This window comes from Lissotriton vulgaris, chromosome 2_1 (genome assembly GCF_964263255.1).
Source record: "Lissotriton vulgaris chromosome 2_1, aLisVul1.2, whole genome shotgun sequence".
Classification (NCBI taxonomy): domain Eukaryota; kingdom Metazoa; phylum Chordata; class Amphibia; order Caudata; family Salamandridae; genus Lissotriton; species Lissotriton vulgaris.
Window position 1 is genome coordinate 1,262,599,253 of NC_141687.1, and position 18,309 is coordinate 1,262,617,561.

Consider the following 18,309-nt stretch of genomic DNA (forward strand, 5'->3'; position numbering starts at 1 on the left):
AGTGCGAGACTATCTGGTTACGAGCTGACATTACTAGCGAGTCATATTCAGATCAAAAGATGTAATGTATTGAATACAGCAACGCTGTTGCCGACTGATCAAGAGTCGAGTGATTCCGAGCCACATGATTGTTGTGGACGGGTCATGTTTTAAATTGGAGAATGGTGATGTGACTGCTGCTTACGCAGTAACGACTTTGAAGAAGATTGTGGAGACTGCAAGAGTGAGTCAGAATTCTGCCCAAGCTGCAGAATTAATAGCTCTAACAAGAGCATGTGTTTTAGCTAAGGGAAAGAGAGTGAATGTCTTTACAGATAGTCAGTACGCATTTGGCGTGGCCCATAGTTTTGGCCGTTTGTGGAGAGAAAGAGGTTTCATTACGTCCCATGGGACTAAGATCCAACATGGTCAGCTAGTTAACGACTTGTTGAAATCTCTAACCTTGCCGACTGAAGTTGCGATTGTAAAGTGCAGTGCTCATAAAGCAATCACGGATGATGTTGGTCGTGGGAATGCTTTTGCTGATGAAATTGCTAAACAGACAGCTAGAGACACGATGAGCAGAATGTATGTTGCTACGTCTGCAAGATGGATTGCTGACTCTGGAATGTGTGAGGACACTATGGAAAGTGTGAAAGAGATTCAGAAAGAAGCAACTGAGGAAGAAAAACGTGTATGGAGAGAAAGTATGGGCAAGTTGGATTCGAATGGATGTTGGATTGATTTGACAGAACAGCAGCGTTGGATGTTGCCTGACGCGTATGTGCTTGCAGTGGTGACAATGGCGCATGGAGTAGCGCACATAAGTTCTAAAGGAATTTGTAAGATGTTGGCTCCAGTCTGGAAGAATGATGGGATCAGTAAGTGTGCAGAGAGAGTGGTGAAAAACTGTATGGTATGCCTGATGCATAATCCTGGCAAGGGAACTCCAACTCCAGCTGATCATTTCGCTCCTCCTTCCTGCCCCTTTGAAGTGATTCAGTTAGACTTCATTCACATGGATCGCTGTAATAATTTGAAGTATGTCCTGGTGGTAGTTTGTGCTTTTTCCAGGTGGATCGAAGCATATCCACTAAAGGACAATACTGCCCTATCAACTGCCAAGATTCTTCTCAAAGAATATTTCCCTAGGTATGGAATGCCACGGATTGTATGGTCAGATAACGGAAGTGAGTTTATAGGGAAAGTTATGCAGAGTGTGTGTGCCGGTCTAGGGCTGAAACAAAAATTCCATAGTGCGAACCATCCCCAGTCTGCTGGTTTAGTGGAGGGTTATAATGGCACCCTTAAGCTAAAACTAGCTAAAATACAAGCATCCACTGGTTTAGCCTGGCCAGACGCACTTCCTTTGGCTTTGTTATCAACGAGAGCAACTGTACATTCTAGAGTGGGGCTTAGCCCCTACGAAATAGTTTTTGGCCGCCCGGCAAATATTTGGGGTGTGCCAAGGCCTAAAAAGTTTTGTTCTCTAGAATATCCTATGTTGATAGACTACCTTTACGACTTGACTGCTAAATTGAGTCTTATTCACCAACAGGTTTTCGATGCTTTGCCAAAGCCTCCGGAGAGTCCAGGGCATCAGCTGAAACCAGGCGAGTTTGTGGTTATCAAAAATTTCGCGAGGACGAAGAACCTTCAGCCGAGATTTGTCGGCCCCTTCCAAATCCTACTTGCAACGAGAACAGCGGTTCGTGTGGCTGGACGCAAGCACTGGGTGCATGCATCCCATGTAAAGCGTGTGCCTTTGCCACTTCCTTACGACGACTGGGTGAAGAAGGGAATTGGTTCCTCCGAATTTGAAAGCACGCCAAAATTCATCCCTTTCAGCGATGCCGAATTGATCACTGACACTCCAAGCTCTGACACTCCTCCAGAAAAGACTCTTTTGAACACTGAACATTTGTCCCCTGCATCAGAAAGAACTCTGTCATCTGCGAACTTGAACACTGCAACAGCTACCAGTGAAACGCTATTTGCTGATCAGACAGTACCTGCGAAGCAGAGATATAACTTACAAAACCGTAAAATGGACAAATAAAGCAGGCAACTGCCTATTGTGATATTTTGAAATTTTGAACTTTTGCCTTCAGCCAGGAAGTTTGCTATTGTTTTATTGTTTTTAAAATTGCCTTGCCGTCTGGGTAGCCGTAGGGTCGTGGCTGTGTGCCTAGTTGAATTTGCAGGGGTCTGACACAAGGTCGATCTTTCTGTTGGTTCTGGGAACTCCCAGGGCTGATAGAGGCATTTTCATCTACGTACACATCATCAGTGGTCGCGAGCGGATTGTAGAAGATGGAGCTTCCTGCGCTGCAACGAGAAAATGTGATTTATGTTCGCAGAAACAGACTTCATAGAATTCTTCATAGCAAATGCTTTTTGATGCAATGTGCCATTACATTCTTGATTATTTTGATAACGTTGGTGGGTGGAATCGTCTTCAGTATAAATTTAATTTTTGTGCCAGTTACTACCGTACCTCCCCTTGATCCTGTTACTTCTACTGTTTCTTCTATACACTCTTTTCATTCATTTCCTGAACATGAGCAAGCCCGACGCTCAGAGTTCATTAACAACACTTTTGTACAGCTCTTGCATCAACACCAACTGGTAGTTAACACTACAGACTGCTGGGTGTGTGGCTTGATACCCCACACTATGGATAAAGGTATTCCTTATATGGTTTCGCCTTTCAGCTACAATGGATCATTTCAGGCCCTTCAAACCATTTTTGCTTATGCCCTTGAAACCTATCCTCCACGTCCACCACGTTCCACTAAATATAACTCTGCCAACAAAGCTTTAGTCCAGGGAATTATTGACATGGTCAAGGACGTCAATAATACTCCATCATACCCTAGAGACGAACTGCGAGTGTATTTAAGTTGGAATACTTCAGAGTATCGCCTTAGTTTAGGAGAAAGCAAGCGTAAAAGCTCAACTCCAATCTGGGTCGTACCTCACCGAGGTCAGGTCTGTTTGCAAGGTAATGGGAGAAATCCGTGAGCTCAGCTAGGGAGGAGTGAGTGCGTAGAGACTTATGTGTTTCCGGCTAACTCTTCCCCTGCTTTTCTTACTGCTAGGGGTACCTACTTCATCTGTCGAGATAGAGCTTATACATGGTTGCCTGCCGACTTTTCAGGATCATGCTATATTGCTCGATTGTTGCCTCCGACATACACTGCTTCATCTGATTACCACAGAACCAGAGTAGCGAGAGGTGTCTTCAGCAAGGAAGATACTGCTGGTCAGGAAGCTGGAGACTTCTTCAAAGGCTTCCTTCCGTTCTGGGGGCCTATGGCCAATAGTAGAAACATACGTCAGCTAACACGGGTAGTTGAATCTACTATTACCGAAACTGCTGGTGCCTTTAGCAATTTGACAGCTGAGCTTCAGGCGGATAGACTCATGACGTTGCAGAACCGTATGGTTCTAGACGTTATCCTTGCAGATCGAGGTGGGGTATGTAGAATGATCCAATCGAGCTGCTGTGTCTTTATTCCTAATAATGCTCCAACAGTCTATGAGGCGATCTCTAAGCTACACAAGATTTCCGACTCTATTCACGTAGACAAGGGAAACTGGTCCTTCATGGAGTGGTTTTGGACTCTGATCTCAGCGTGGGGATGGAAGGTTCTAATGGTTATTGGTGTCATCTTAGTATTCCTATTCTCATGTTGCCTGATTATCCAGTGTGGTCCTGCTCTGTGTAGTCTTTGTGCTGCAACTTGTTTTAGGAAACCACCTGCGTTTGGAGAAAAGGCATGAGAAAGGATGATGATACAACAGCATGTCATTGACCTGATGAGCATAGAATTAGACTCTGACGTAGACTGAGTAATTGCCTATGTAAGGGCAAAAGGAGGGTCTGAGGTTCCGTGACGATTTGAACCCGTGTTTTCAATATTGTCGGAAATACATAATATTGGTATCAGCGAACCGCAAATGATCCATTTAGTATATCCTGGTGTTTTCGCTACGCTACGAACAAGAGCACTCCTTTTATAAACACATTTCTGATCTACCCACGGCATCCATCTTAGATCATGTCCGCCATTTTGTGTTTCTTGCCCTCACATACGCAATAGCCTCTGATCACTTCATTTCGATTAAGGACACGTAGCCTTAGCTGGAGATTCACCTCTTACATGACACGTGCACCTTAAACCAGATCACGCTGTAGCTGCATGACTCGACAAAGACTGCCTCCTCTGCCCGAGGCCAGTCCTGCCAAACTGGTCTTCATGTCCATTGTCCTGATCACGATTAGGCGGCCGAAGCCGGTAGCCTTGCCCATTTACAACCCACAAACATCCCTTATCCTGCTTTTCTATCTTCTGCACCTGGCTCTGCTCCTTTCCTTCTGGGCCTTTATTAGGGGGAGGTAACGAAATTTACGATGAGGCGGTCCGGGTCTTGAATGAAAAGTTGACATGGGATTATGATGGAAAAGTGGGAACCCCTCATTCGTAATGTTTTGACATCAGATTTTGTCGACGATTCCTGTGTACGCCAAATATTTATTGTTTATGACACAAAGGTTTGGGAATGTACTAACATGTGAAGAATTCGCCTAAAGGCCAAAATTTAGTATATAAGGAGCAACCCTCTTTGTACAATTCGAACAGGCTCCTAGTTACTGCCCATGCGTAGTTTCTGTGACTTCTTGTGTGTCCCTGCAGTAATAAACCTTTGGTCTTTGACGCCACCATCGAGAAGCCCGTGTTTCTGTTCATTTGTGCACCAAGGCAGGTGGAACTCCGGGGTCTTTGGGTGTTGTTCCCTGACACCTCTGGACGGAACCAAAAAGTCCAGAACTCCAGGCTGTGTGTCCATTGATCTCTTTTGTTGGCACAGCTGTTCCCCCTGGTGTTGCTCGTATGTATCTCTATTCCTTTTTGGTGTTCCTAGGGGTTTAATTGGTGCACCCTAACCCCCTCTGCTCCCGCCCGGGTTTTGCCGGAAATCAGTCTTTTATTTCTCGGTGTACCGATTATCGGTGCCTCGTTCTCTAGTACACTCGTGCCTCCTCCGGTGTTGCCCGTTTTTTCCTATATTTCATTCCTCCCCCTCTTAATGCTGGTGCTCTGGTTTCAAAATGGCGGCCCCGCGGTTGGTTTAGTTTTTCGCGTCTTGCTCGGTGTGGGTGAACCACGCACCGGCCGCTGTGTTAGCTTTGTTGATGTGCACTAGTTTGTGGACAGAGCGCTGTTCGTTAGTGCATTCACTAGTGTGAGCGCCTTGTCGCCCTTGCCTTCAAGCCTTTGTGTTCCTCGGTTCTGTTTTCAAAACGGCGGCCCCCGTGGTAAGTTTTGTTTTCGGTATCTTGCTCCGGGTGCGTGGGACTCGCACTGGCCGCTGTGTTGTCCTTATAGATATGCACTAGTTTGTGGGCAGAGCGCTGTTCGCTGGTGGATTCACTAGTGTGAGCGCATTGCTGCCCTTACCTTCAAGCCGTTGTGTTCCTTGGTTCCAAGGTGCCTGTGACTGACGTCCGGCAGTGCGGAGTCGCGAACTTGATCTGAGGTTGTCGGTTGGGGTATATTTCTTACGCCCTCCTCCTAAGGAGCTTGCGGACCTTGCTCCGTTTGTATACTCCGTGCCTCCCTCAACGCACCTCTTCCTGATATGATTGTTTACTTTCGGGCCCCGTCTAATGCAAGATGGTGGCCCCCATGATGGTATCGGTTTCGATATCGCGTTTGGCCTTGGTCCCCTCCCGAAGTACAAGTAGTGCTTGCTCACGTGTTTAGGAAGTGTGGTGGGTCCGCTTGTTGTTGGCTGCTTTAGCTCGGTTCTAGTCCCTTTTCGGGTTCTACTTTTCAGCCTTTGATGACTCTGGTGGCTTTGAGACCTCCCTGATTATTTGGCGGTCGCCATCTTTGGCTCGTCGGGTCTCTGCCGTTGGGGTTGTTGTCTTGTCCCCTATTTCATCGCCGCTTCGCTGCTAGATGTCCTCTCTTTACTCGTTCAGTGCTCGGTAACTTCTGACATGCACTTGGTCATTTTCACAGTCTTCTGGGTCCTCGTGACTGGTTGTTTTGTTTGGCTTCTCTCAGGGAGCTATGGAGCTGGGGATTTAGGCAAGCTGATGCATTGCCGTCCAAGCCACGCCCCCCATGTTTCTGTTTTTTAAAAGCATGATTCCTATTGGTTAAAAAAAACTGATTGAAAGGTACGTTACATAAGATAAGCTGATATGTTGAAAAGTCAAGCACACTTGCTGTTTTGATTAGCAATATTGTGTGATGAACTTTTGACCTGTGTGCTCAGTTAAGTGTTTCATGAGGTGTCTCTATGATAACCGGCAGAAGGCAGAATGGGGTAGGGTTGAAAGTTATGTCAGTTGGAAAGGGTTCAAAAGTTCAAGCAATAGAAATGTGTGTTTACTTTTAAATTAATGTGGGAAGAAATGTGATTTGTTATTTACATGTATATGTGTGTAGATTGAGTGTGTAGATTGAGAGGGAAAGTTTAGGCCTGCTCAGGGGGTCCCACAAGAACCCCACAAGGCCCCAAAAAATCTATTTATTTTTAAATCGCGGTATGCGGGTAGGATACCCGTATCGTGTGAATTAAAAAAAACCTGAAGGTCGCTTTATTGCTAATTACCCCCTGGAGGGGCCAAGTCCCGGGGGCAATGTGGTTTAATATAATGGGGGCCCAGAGGATCCCCTGCCCCGGGGATTGCCACCCCTCCGGGGCTTTAGTTGTATATGTGTGGGGGGCTCATGGCCCCCCGTAGCATATGTAAATGTGTGGGGTGGCTGAAAGGCCCCCCAAACCCCAGGGACCACCACCCCTGGGGCTTTCTTAAAAATATATGTGGGGGGCACACAGGCCCCCCCCACAGCCCCGGGGACCACCACCCTGGCTTTGATTGTATATGTGTGGGGGGGCTCATAGCCCCCCATAGCAAATGTAAATGTGTGGGGTGGCTGAAAGGCCCAAAGAAAGTTCTTAGCAAGAATCAATATTGTGAAATGGCGGATTTACATAAACATTTATGTGTATGGATTCCCATCATTCACCAAGCCTGGTGAACTGCTTCATCATTTGGGTATCCTTTAGTATAGAAGGTGACAGACCAGCTCTATAAATATCAGAGCTTTTGAACGTCAGAAAGGTATGGTTAACAAGATGAGCAAGATAGAGTATGTGGGAACAGATTTTTTAAGTGATTTTTTAAGTGCAGTGCAAAATAGTGAAGTGAAAAAATATAAAATTGAGGCGTGAACAGACTATCAAATTTTATTCGTGTCAGAAACGATCAACGATTAAAAACGTGAACTCAAGGACCAGTTTTAACAAATAGCTGTCCAAGGCAGAAGTGGTCAACATGTTTCAGCACTTAAAGGCAAGAGATTAAGCCATGTGCTTTCGTCAGGACCTCTAAAGACAACAATACAGCTACTGCTATTTACAATTCACCAAAAACAGGATATAGAGTGAGTGTAGCGTCTCACAATCCTGATTTCCTCTTGATATCTTCAATTTTCTGAAAAAAATAATAAAAAATAGCACAGCCTTTAAGTGCTGAAACATGTTTACCAATTCTGACTCTAGCGACTCTGATTCATCTGCTCAAGGTGGAAAACAGAGGGGTAGAGGTAGAGGGAGAATTTACCAACAAAAGTGGCGAGGAGGTTCTTCCAACCAATTTTCTTCATGGTGGCAACCTAATCCTTGGCAACCACCCTTTCCCCCTGGCCCCAGGGGCCCTATGGGCCCGATGTTACCCTATCAAAACTTTCAAGGTAATTTCTCTAACCAGCCTTTTTTAGGGTTTGGCCGAGGACAACAGAGAGGCAGACGCAGAAACCAGAGAGCACAAGTCCATTGGAGTCAACCTCCCTCACCTCGGACTTTGCGCAGCTCCAAGACGAACAAACAGGGGCAAGCAGGGACGAGCAACGAGTTGGATTAGTCATAAATCTGAGCTCCAAAGTGTTGACCGAGAGTGAAGAATAGATACTCAACAGAGGCTTGGGGTTCGTAAGTACCACTCATGGCGATCCTTTTAAAGCTAATTGGGAAATGGCCAACTTTTTTCGTAAAGTGAGTTTACACTTTTTCTTTAAAGACAAAAAAACTGATGCAGAATCCATAGATTCTAATACTGGGTTGAGGCAACCATCTACTTTCTGTCCTCCTCTCAATCTTGTACCTCCACAAGAGCTTACTTTCGAAAGAGCAGTGAGTAGAGACCTTACCCTTACCTTACAGAAAGAACACAAGAAATTCTCTAACTTAACAAAGGAAGAACATTTAGCACTCCGTAGCCTTATGTCTGACACCACTGTTACCATCAAGCCGGCAGACAAAGGTGGAGCGATAGTTCTCCTCGACACCGAGGTCTATCGTAATGAGTGTCTACGACAGTTAGGAATGAGAAATGCTTACCGACCCCTCAAACAAGATCCCACAGAAAGAATTAAAAGAGAAATTTCTATCATTGTGGAGGAGGCTGAGAGTGAGGGTTGGATAACAGCACATGAAGCCAACTTTCTCGTCACTAACAAACCTGTCATGCCATATTTTTACGTCCTCCCCAAAGTTCATGAGCCAAACCCGCCACCTTTGGGACGCCCGATCATATCAGGGATCGGGTCTTTACTTGAACCCCTCTCCACATTTGTTGATTTCTTTTTAAATCCTATGGTGAAGGAAATGCCTACCTTCCTTCAGGATACTAAAGACGTCCTAAGGCGTATTCCTGACATCGAATATATTTATGAGACAGATATACTTGTATCACTTGATGTAGAGTCCCTCTACACTTCGATCCCACAGGACGAGACTCTTGATTCTGTGAACACTTTGTTGTCACAGCGGAACTTAGATTCTATAATACCGCCACATTTTATCATGGCGTTTGCACAAATAGCCATGAAAGAAAATGTATTTAAATTCGAGGATACCATCTACCTCCAAACATCTGGTACAAGCATGGGGAGCATTTTTGCTCCCAGCATGGCGAACCTCTATGTCAACGTGTTCGAGCAAGAACATGTCCTCAATCAGAACAACCCCCATCGCAATTCCATCCACCTCTGGAGGCGATATATCAATGATATCCTGGTTGTTTGGAGAGGGGATACCGATAGTGTGAACGAGTTCCTAATGTGGCTAAATGGCAGGAACAACTTTTTTAAGTTTACAGTAGAGATGGACAAACACAAGTTGCCTTTTCTGGATCTTCTGATTACTGCCTCACCTGATGGCCTTGAAACTGAACTTTATACCAAACCCATGGCAAGGAACTCCCTGTTGAGCTATAATAGCCATCATCCGGTAGCTCTCAGGGACAACTTGCCGTACGGGCAGTTTCTCCGTATTCGTAGGAACTGTTCTACTAAAGAGAGTTTTTTCAAACATGCTAAAACTCTGACATCTAATCTGATTGAGAGAAACTATCCGAAAAAAGTTGTCAGTCAAGCAGTTAAACGGGCCAGTAACAATAATCAAGAGAGTCTACTCGAGGTCAATACCAAACAGACCCGGACTCAAAGGTTGACATTTGTTGATACATATAGCAGTGTCTAATGATGTCAAAAAATCAATTTTGAAGAACTGGAAAATTCTCAATATTGAAGGTGACAACCTACCCACCCCTCTTTTTGATTTCAAAAGAAATAGCAATCTACGTGATAAGTTGGTGCACACTAGACCACGTGCCATTGAAGCAGCAACACAAGATACCATCTGGGGTACTCTGAACCTACAGGGTCATTTCCCTTTTGGCACCTGTAAGGTGTGTCCTATGACGAAGAAATCTAAGACAGTTGACATAGGCACTGATCGCCCCTTGGTACAGAAGATGATTACCAATTGTAACAGCGAGTGAGTGGTTTACCTTATTTCCTGCCTTTGTAAACTTAACTATGTGGGCATGACGGCACACAAGGTTAAGCTGCGCATTATGGAACATATGAGCACCGTGAGGTGCAAAAAACAAGCCACAAGATTAACTGCCCACTTTCTAGAATTGAACCATAAACCTGAGGATATGACATGGACTGTTTTAGAACAACCCTACATCCCGCAACATGTCACGGACATCTCTAAATTTCTATTCCTTAGAGAACAGCGTTGGGTTTTTAGACTCAAAAGCGACACGCAAGGACTGAATGACTCTATTCCTTGGTCATCCCTGTAAGCCTATCTGTTCCCTCACAGCCGTGTGCGATGATAAATCAGTGATGTCTTCATTACATCTGAGCATAACACTAAGCTAATTCAACAATAGGAGTACATCGTTAAGAAATATTAGAGGGGTTACATGTCGCACTTTGATTAATATTGTAGTACTCTACATAGACCTGCATTTGATGAACTACATATCCCAAGTATCCTGGTAGTCCTGTATATAACCTCGCAAACTCGGGACATCTCCGTTTTTTTTTACGGATATACAGACTACTACCGAGTTCATGTTTCCGTTCGACTTACACTATAGTTGCCATTGGTTTATATTTTACAAACTTTTGAACCCGCAGGCATATTATGAACTACAAATCCCTCCTCCTTTGTAGTTCTGTTTGTAGTCCCGCGATATGTGCTGCCTCCCGGGATTTCGGCTAGGAACCCGGAAGACTGCCGTATACGCGAAGACACTTAACCGTGGATGTCTCCCCTCTCGGTACCTACCCCACGGCTCTGCTGACCGTCTGAGGTACCGACGGAAAGGTAAGCGAACATATTTTTCGGTGGGAGACGCTCTCCTTATGCTACGTCTTTTAGAATTACGGGGCCGGAGCAGGTGTGCCTTAAATTACTTTAAAAACTGCACGGAATAGTGCAAGGTAATACAGTACTTTACATCACTGGAACAGCTTGATTCATAGCGCACCCACTGTTAAGTTTTAAGGGGCTAGCTTAGTTTGCCTTTTTCGTTAGGAGCCGCTTTCCTGATGCTACATCTTTTAGAATTACGGGGTCAGTGCAGATGTGTCTAAAATTAAAAACTGCACGGAATAGAATAATTCACAATAAGGCTTACTGGAACAGTTTGATCCATAGCGCATATGCTGTTCTGATACAAGGGGCTAACATAGCTGGCCTTTCTGTAACATCTATGACACGTGCAAGGTAACACAGTACTTTACATTACTGAACAGTTTGATTCACAGCGCACCTGCTGTTCAGATTTAAGGGGCTATTTTAGTTTGGCATTTTTGCAAGATCTAAGTCTCGTGCAAGGTAATACAGTACTTTACATCAGGACCCTCCGAGGTCCACCCCAAAGGTTGAGACTTATTGGGTTGAGTATACTGCACTTAAATAGCTGTAATGTACGGGCTTGAGTATACTGCATTGAAGCATCTTTGGGTTTGTTTTTACCTTCTATCATCAGTGGTATACAATGTAGAAATAATGAGAGTGTATCTGACGCCTAGTTGTTTTTGTGTTTTATTGCGTGCTGTGGGCAATTGCCACTGTTTTTAACGTAAAAGTATGGTACACCACAAGAATCTCAGTTTGGTGTACTTTCTTTTTAGAGCGGTGCCTCCTATATCCTGAGCCGTTGCCAGGTGGGGTGAAGTTTTGTCCTCCATACTACAAAGGTAAGATGGAGTTCTGCACCATTCAGGTGCATATATGATGGCATAACACTTCATGGCCACATATAATGAGAGAACTATTTAGTCATTCTTTTCCAAGAATCATTTGTGTTTTGTGCTATTTTTTTTTTCAGAAAACTGAAGATATCAAGAGGAAATCAGGATTGTGAGACGCTACACTCACACATATCCTTTTTTGATGAATTGCAAAGAGCAGTAGCTGTATTGTTGTTTTTAGAGGTCCTGACAAAAGCACCTGGCTTAATCTCTTGCCTTTAAGTGCTGAAACATGTTGACCACTTCTGCCTAGGACAGCTATTTGTTAAAACTGGTCCTTGAGATCACGTTTTTAATCGTTGATCATGACTGACACGAATAAAATTTGATAGTCTGTTCACACATCAATTTTATATTTTTTCACTTCACTATTTTGCACTGCACTTAAAAAATCACTTAAAAAATCTGTTCCCACATACTCTATCTTGCTCATCTTGTTAACCATACCTTTCTGACATTCGAAAGCTCTGATATTTATAGAGCTGGTCTGTCACCTTTATACTAAAGGATATCCAAATGATGAAGCTGATCACCAGGCTTGGGGAATGATAGAAATCCATACACATACATTTTTATGTAAATCTGCCATTTCACAATATTGATTCTTGCTAAGAACTTTCTTTTTTTGTTCTCTTATCACTTAGACGCTGGAGTATACTTTGTATTTACATGTCAGTCTGGGGCTACGTATTCCAGTTGGTCTTTAAACTTTGGCCTCTGACCCTAACTTATCTTTTTTGTGTGTCGTGTTCTAGTGCAGCTTCGGCTGTGGGTCATTTGTCATCCTATATTTTACTAGGATTGGTCTTTGGGTTACACGCGAGGTGTACCTGTAGCTCCGTTGCGACAGTGCTTTAGTCTCTGGCAGCAGCGCAATTCTTTTGTGCGCGGATACACAAACACTCTTCTGTATTATACTTTTGACTTGATCATGGTAGAGATTTCTGGCCTGGCTTATGATGAGAATGAGTTAGAATCTATTCTGTCACTAAATCCTAGCATTCTTGATAGTCTCCCATCTTCCTCAGCTGCAATCAATGAATATGAATGGTATAAAGTACTTGGTCTTAAAAAATCACATTCACGTACTATAGTTCACGGTCTGGCGATGGCTGAGTATCTTAGAGTGAACTGTGCCCCTTCAGGGCTCATAGTGACAAATACACCAAGATTGTTTCTTAAGGATAAGGAATTCCTTAAAGACTGGTCGATGATTGCCTGGCGCTGCACACGCGATTGGTTAATTTTAATTATTAAAACTGCAAAGCGTGTGGCAGATACCATTCTAATAGAAATACAGTTGCTTGAGAATCAAATCAAGACCACTATCAGCACGTCCTTTAAGAAAAATCAGGATGAGTCAAATAAGACAAATAAGGAATTTAAGGACAACATCCTTTTCTCAAAAATTTAAAAATTCAAAAAGGACTTTGCAAAATTTAAATTTGAGAAAGTATATCCATACACTAGCGATGGATATGTTCCACCTGATTACAACAACAAAGGCCGTAGACTTGGGTCGAGTTATGGTTCATCATCTGATGAAAAAACTGACTCTAGTGTCTCTGATTCATCTGCTCAAGGTGGAAAACAGAGGGGTAGAGGTAGAGGGAGAATTTACCAACAAAAGTGGCGAGGAGGTTCCTCCAACCAATTTCCTCCATGGTGGCAACCTAATCCTTGGCAACCACTCTTTCCCCCAGGCCCCATGGGCCCTATGGTACAGATGTTACCCTATAAAAAATTTCAAGGTAATTTCTCCTACCAGCCTTTTTTAGGGCTTGGCCGAGGACAACAGACAGGCAGACGCAGAAACCAGAGAGCACGAGTCCACCTCCCTCACCTCGGACTTTGCGCAGCTCCAAGAAGAACAAACAGGGGCAAGCAGGGATGAGCAACGAGTCGGATTAGTAATAAATCTGAACTCCAAAGTGTTGACCGAGAGTGAAGAAAAGATACTCAACAGAGGCTTGGGGTTCGTAAGTACCACTCATGACGATCCTTTTAAAGCTAATTGGGAAATGGCCAACTTTTTTCGTAAAGTGAGATTACACTTTTGCTTTAAAGACAAAGAAACTGATGCAGAATCCATAGATTCTAATACTGGGTTGAGGCAACCGTCTACTTTCTGTCCTCCTCTCAATCTTGTACCTCCACAAGTGCTTACTTTTGAAAGATTAGTGAGTAGAGACCTTACCCTTACCTTACAGAAAGAACGCAAGAAATTCTCTAACTTAATGAAGGAAGAACATTTAGCACTCCGTAGCCTTATGTCTGACACCACTGTTAGCATCAAGCCGGCAGACAAAGGTGGAGCGATAGTTCTCCTCGACACCGAGGTCTATCGTAATGAGTGTCTACGACAGTTAGGAATGAGAAATGCTTATTGACCCCTCAAACAAGATCCCACAGAAAGAATTAAAAGAGAAATTTCTATCATTGTGGAGGAGGCTGAGAGAGAGGGTTGGATAACAGCACATGAAGCCAACTTTCTCGTCACTAACAAACCTGTCATGTCATATTTTTACGTCCTCCCCAAAGTTCACAAGCCAAACCGACCACCTTAGGGATGCCCGATCATATCAGGGATCGGGTCTTTACTTGAACCCCTCTCCACGTTTGTTGATTTCTTTTTAAATCCTATGGTGAAGGAAATGCCTACCTTCCTTCAGGATACTAAAGACGTCCTAAGGCTTATTCCTGACATCGAGTCTAATTATGAGACAGATATACTTGTATCATTCGATGTAGAGTCCCTCTACACTTCGATCCCACAGGACGAGACTCCTGATTCTGTGAACACTTTGTTGTCACAGCGGAACTTAGATTCTATAACACCGCCACATTTCATCATGGGGTGTGCACAAATAGCCATGAAAGAAAATTTCTTTAAATTTGAGGATACCATCTACCTCCAAACATCTGGTATGAGCATGGGGAGCATTTTTGCTCCCAGCATGGCGAACCTCTATGTCAACGTGTTCGAGCAAGAACATGTCCTCAATCAGAACAACCCCCATCGCAATTCCATCCGCCTCTGGAGGCGATATATCTATGATATCCTGGTTGTTTGGAAAGGGGATACCGATAGTGTGAACAAGTTCCTAATGTGGCTAAATGGCAGGAACAACTTTTTGAAGTTTACAGTAGAGATGGACAAACACAAGTTGCCATTTCTGGATCTTCTGATTACTGCCTCGCCTGATGGCCTTGAAACTGAACTTTATACCAAACCCATGGCAAGGAACTCCCTGTTGAGCTATAATAGCCATCATCCGGTAGCTCTCAGGGACAACTTGCCATATGGGCAGTTTCTCCGTATTCGTAGGAACTGTTCTACTAAAGAGAGTTTTTTCAAACATGTTAAAACTCCGACATCTAATCTGATTGAGAGAAACTATCCGAAAAAAGTTGTCAGGCAAGCAGTTTACTCGAGGTCAATACCAAACAGACCCTGATTCAAAGGTTGGCATTTGTTAATACATATAGCACAGTGCCTAACAATGTCAAAAAATCAATTTTGAAGAACTGGAAAATTCTCAATATTGAAGGTGACAACCTACCCACCCCTCTTTTTGCTTTCAAACGAAATAGCAATCTACGTGATAAGTTGGTGCACACTAGACCACGTGCCATTGAAGCAGCAACACAAGATACCATCTGGGGTACTCCGAACCTACAGGGTTCAAGTTCAAGTTCAAGTTCAGGCATTTATATAGCGCACTGCTCACCCAGAGGGTTTCAAGGCGCTAGAGGGAGGGGTTCAATATTTGTCGAATAGCCAGGTTTTCAGTTCTTTTCTGAAGGAGTTGTGGTTCTGAGTAAGGTGGAGGTGGGTGGGGAGTGAGTTCCAGGTCTTGGCAGCTAGGAAGGAGAAGGATCTGCCACCCATGGTGGATTTCCGGATGCGCGGGACTGCTGCGAGGGCTTGATTGGATAATCTTAGTTGGCGGGTGGGATTGTAGAAGGACAGTCGAGTGTTGAGGCATTCGGGTCCTAGATTATAAAGGGCCTTGTGTGCGTGGGTGAGAAGGCGGAAAGTAATTCTTTTGTTGATGGGAAGCCAGTGGAGGTCTTTTAGGTGTCCGGTGATGTGCTCTTGGTGCGGGATGTCTAATATGAGTCTCGCTGGCGCGTTTTGGATGCGCTGGAGTTTTTTCTGTAATTTTGTTGTAACTCCGGCGTAGAGTGTGTTGCCATAATCCAGTCGACTCGTAACCAGTGCATGGGTGACAGTCTTTCTTGTTTCGCGGGAGATCCAGCGGAAGATCTTTTTGAGAATGCAAAGGACGTTGAAGCAGGAGGACGAGATGGCGTTGACTTGTCTGGACATTGAGAGAGAAGAGTCTAGAATGAAGCCAAGGTTACGTGCATGGTCTGTGGGTGTGGGTGCTGTGCCCAGAGCGGGAGGCCACCAGGAGTCGTCCCAAGCTGAGGGGGAGGATCCTAGGATGAGCACCTCCATTTTGTCTGAGTTGATTTTTAGGCGGTTCTGTTTCATCCATTCGGCTACTTCTTTCATGCCTTCGTGAAGATTGGTTTTGGCGGTGTTGGGGTCTTTGGTGAGGGAAAGGATTAGCTGGGTGTCGTCGGCGTAAGAGATGATGTTGAGGTTGTGTTGACGTGCGATAGAGGCGAGAGGACTCATGTAGACGTTGAAGAGGGTGGGACTGAGTGAGGATCCTTGAGGTACGCCGCAGATGACTTCGGTGGCTTTTGAGTAGAATGGGGGAAGTCGGACTCTCTGAGTTCTCCCAGCTAGGAACGAGATGATCCAGTCCAAGGCTTTTCCTTGTATGCCGATGTTGCTGAGGCGTTGTATAAGGGTACTGTGGCAGACTGTGTCGAAAGCGGCGGATAGGTCGAGTAGGATGAGGGCCACTGTTTCTCCGTTGTCCAGGAGTGCTCGGATGTCGTCGGTTGCTGCAATGAGGGCGGTTTTGGTGCTGTGTTTGGCTCGAAATCCGGATTGAGATGGATCAAGGGAGTTGTTGGATTCAAGGAAGGCGGCGAGTTGGCTGTTGAAGGCTTTCTCGATGACTTTGGCCAGGAAAGGGAGGAGGGATATGGGTCAGTAGTTTTTCAGTTCTGAGGGGTCTGATGTGGGTTTTTTCAGAAGGGCGCTGAGTTCGGCTTGTTTCCAGATTTCTGGGAAGGTGGCAGAGTTGAAAGAGCAGTTGATGACATCGCGAAGTTGAGGTGCGATGATGGAGTCAGCAGCCTTGTTGAAGATGTGGTGGGGACAGGGGTCAGAAGGCGAGCCAGAGTGGATTGAGATCATGAGGCAAATGGTGTCTTCAGTGGTGATTGGGTTCCAGGCGCTGAGGTTGTTAGTTAGAGGAGTGGGATCTGAAGGGGGTGGGGCGGGTTGATCACTGGGAGTATTCTTGAAGCTGTTGTGGATGTCGGCAATTTTGTTGTAGAAGAAGGAGGATAGCGCATCGCAGAGGTCTTGGGAGGGAGTGATGTCGTTGGATGCTGCGGTGGGGTTAGTGAGTTCTTTGACGATATTGAAGAGTTCCTTGCTGTTATGAGAATTGTTGTCGAGACGATCCTTGAAAGCTGATTTCTTGGCGGATCGAATCAGTTGGTGGTGTTTGCGGGTGGCTGTCTTGAGGGAGGCCATGTTGTCTGAGGTTGGGTGTTTTCTCCAATTCTTCTCCATGGTGCGGCATAGCTTCTTGGATTTTTTAAGTTCATCATTGAACCAGGGAGCCTTTTTGTTGGATGATTTCAACTGGTGCTTTTTTAGGGGTGCTAAATCGTCTGCACTGTGGGTAATCCATTGTCTGAGGTTGGTGGTCGCTTGGTCTAGGTCCATTGCTAGGGTGGGAGCGCTTTTGTTGAGTGATGTGAGGAGTTGGTCGGTGGTGATTTTGTTCTAGTTTCTCCGGGGAATGGGTTGTGGACGGTTGTGGGTCAGGGTGGTTTTGTAGCTGAAGTGAACACAGCTGTGATCCGTCCAGTGGAGAGCTGTGGTGCGATCGAAGGAGATTTGCTTGCTGGAGGTGAAGATAGGGTCGAGCGTGTGTCCGGCTGTGTGAGTGGGGGTGTCAACAAGTTGTTTGAGTCCGAGATTGGCCAGGTTATCCAGAAGGGTGGAGGTGTTGCTGTCGTGTTTGTTTTCAAGGTGGTAGTTGAGGTCACCTAGAAGAATGTAGTTCTCGGAGGCGAGGGCGTGCGGGCTGACGAAGTCTGTGATGTCGTCGCTGAATTGAGTGCGGGTACCTGGAGGCCTGTAAATGAGGGTGCCTCTAAGGGTGGTCCTGGGGTCGGTGTGGATATGAAAGTGGAGATGTTCGGCGGTTGCAAGATTGTCGTCGGAGATGGTTGTGATTTTGATGGTGTTCCTGTGGATGATGGCGATGCCTCCTCCAGTCTGATTGGTGCGGTCTTTTCGAATAATCTTGTAAGCGTCCGGTATGGCTATGGCGATGTCGGGAGCAGAAGATGCGCTCATCCATGTTTCAGTAAGGAAGGCGATGTCAGGTGACGCAGTGTCGATTAGGTCCCAGAGTTCTGTTGCGTGTCTGTGGACCGAGCGGGTGTTCAGTAAGATGCAGTTCAGGCGGTTGGGTTCGGAGCTGTGTGTGGAGGAAGTGGGTTTGGTGAGGGTCCTGAAGCAGTTGAACTTGCAGGTGAGGCAGGCGAATGGGCGGTGGGTATGTCCTGGGGTAGTTTCGCAGCATAG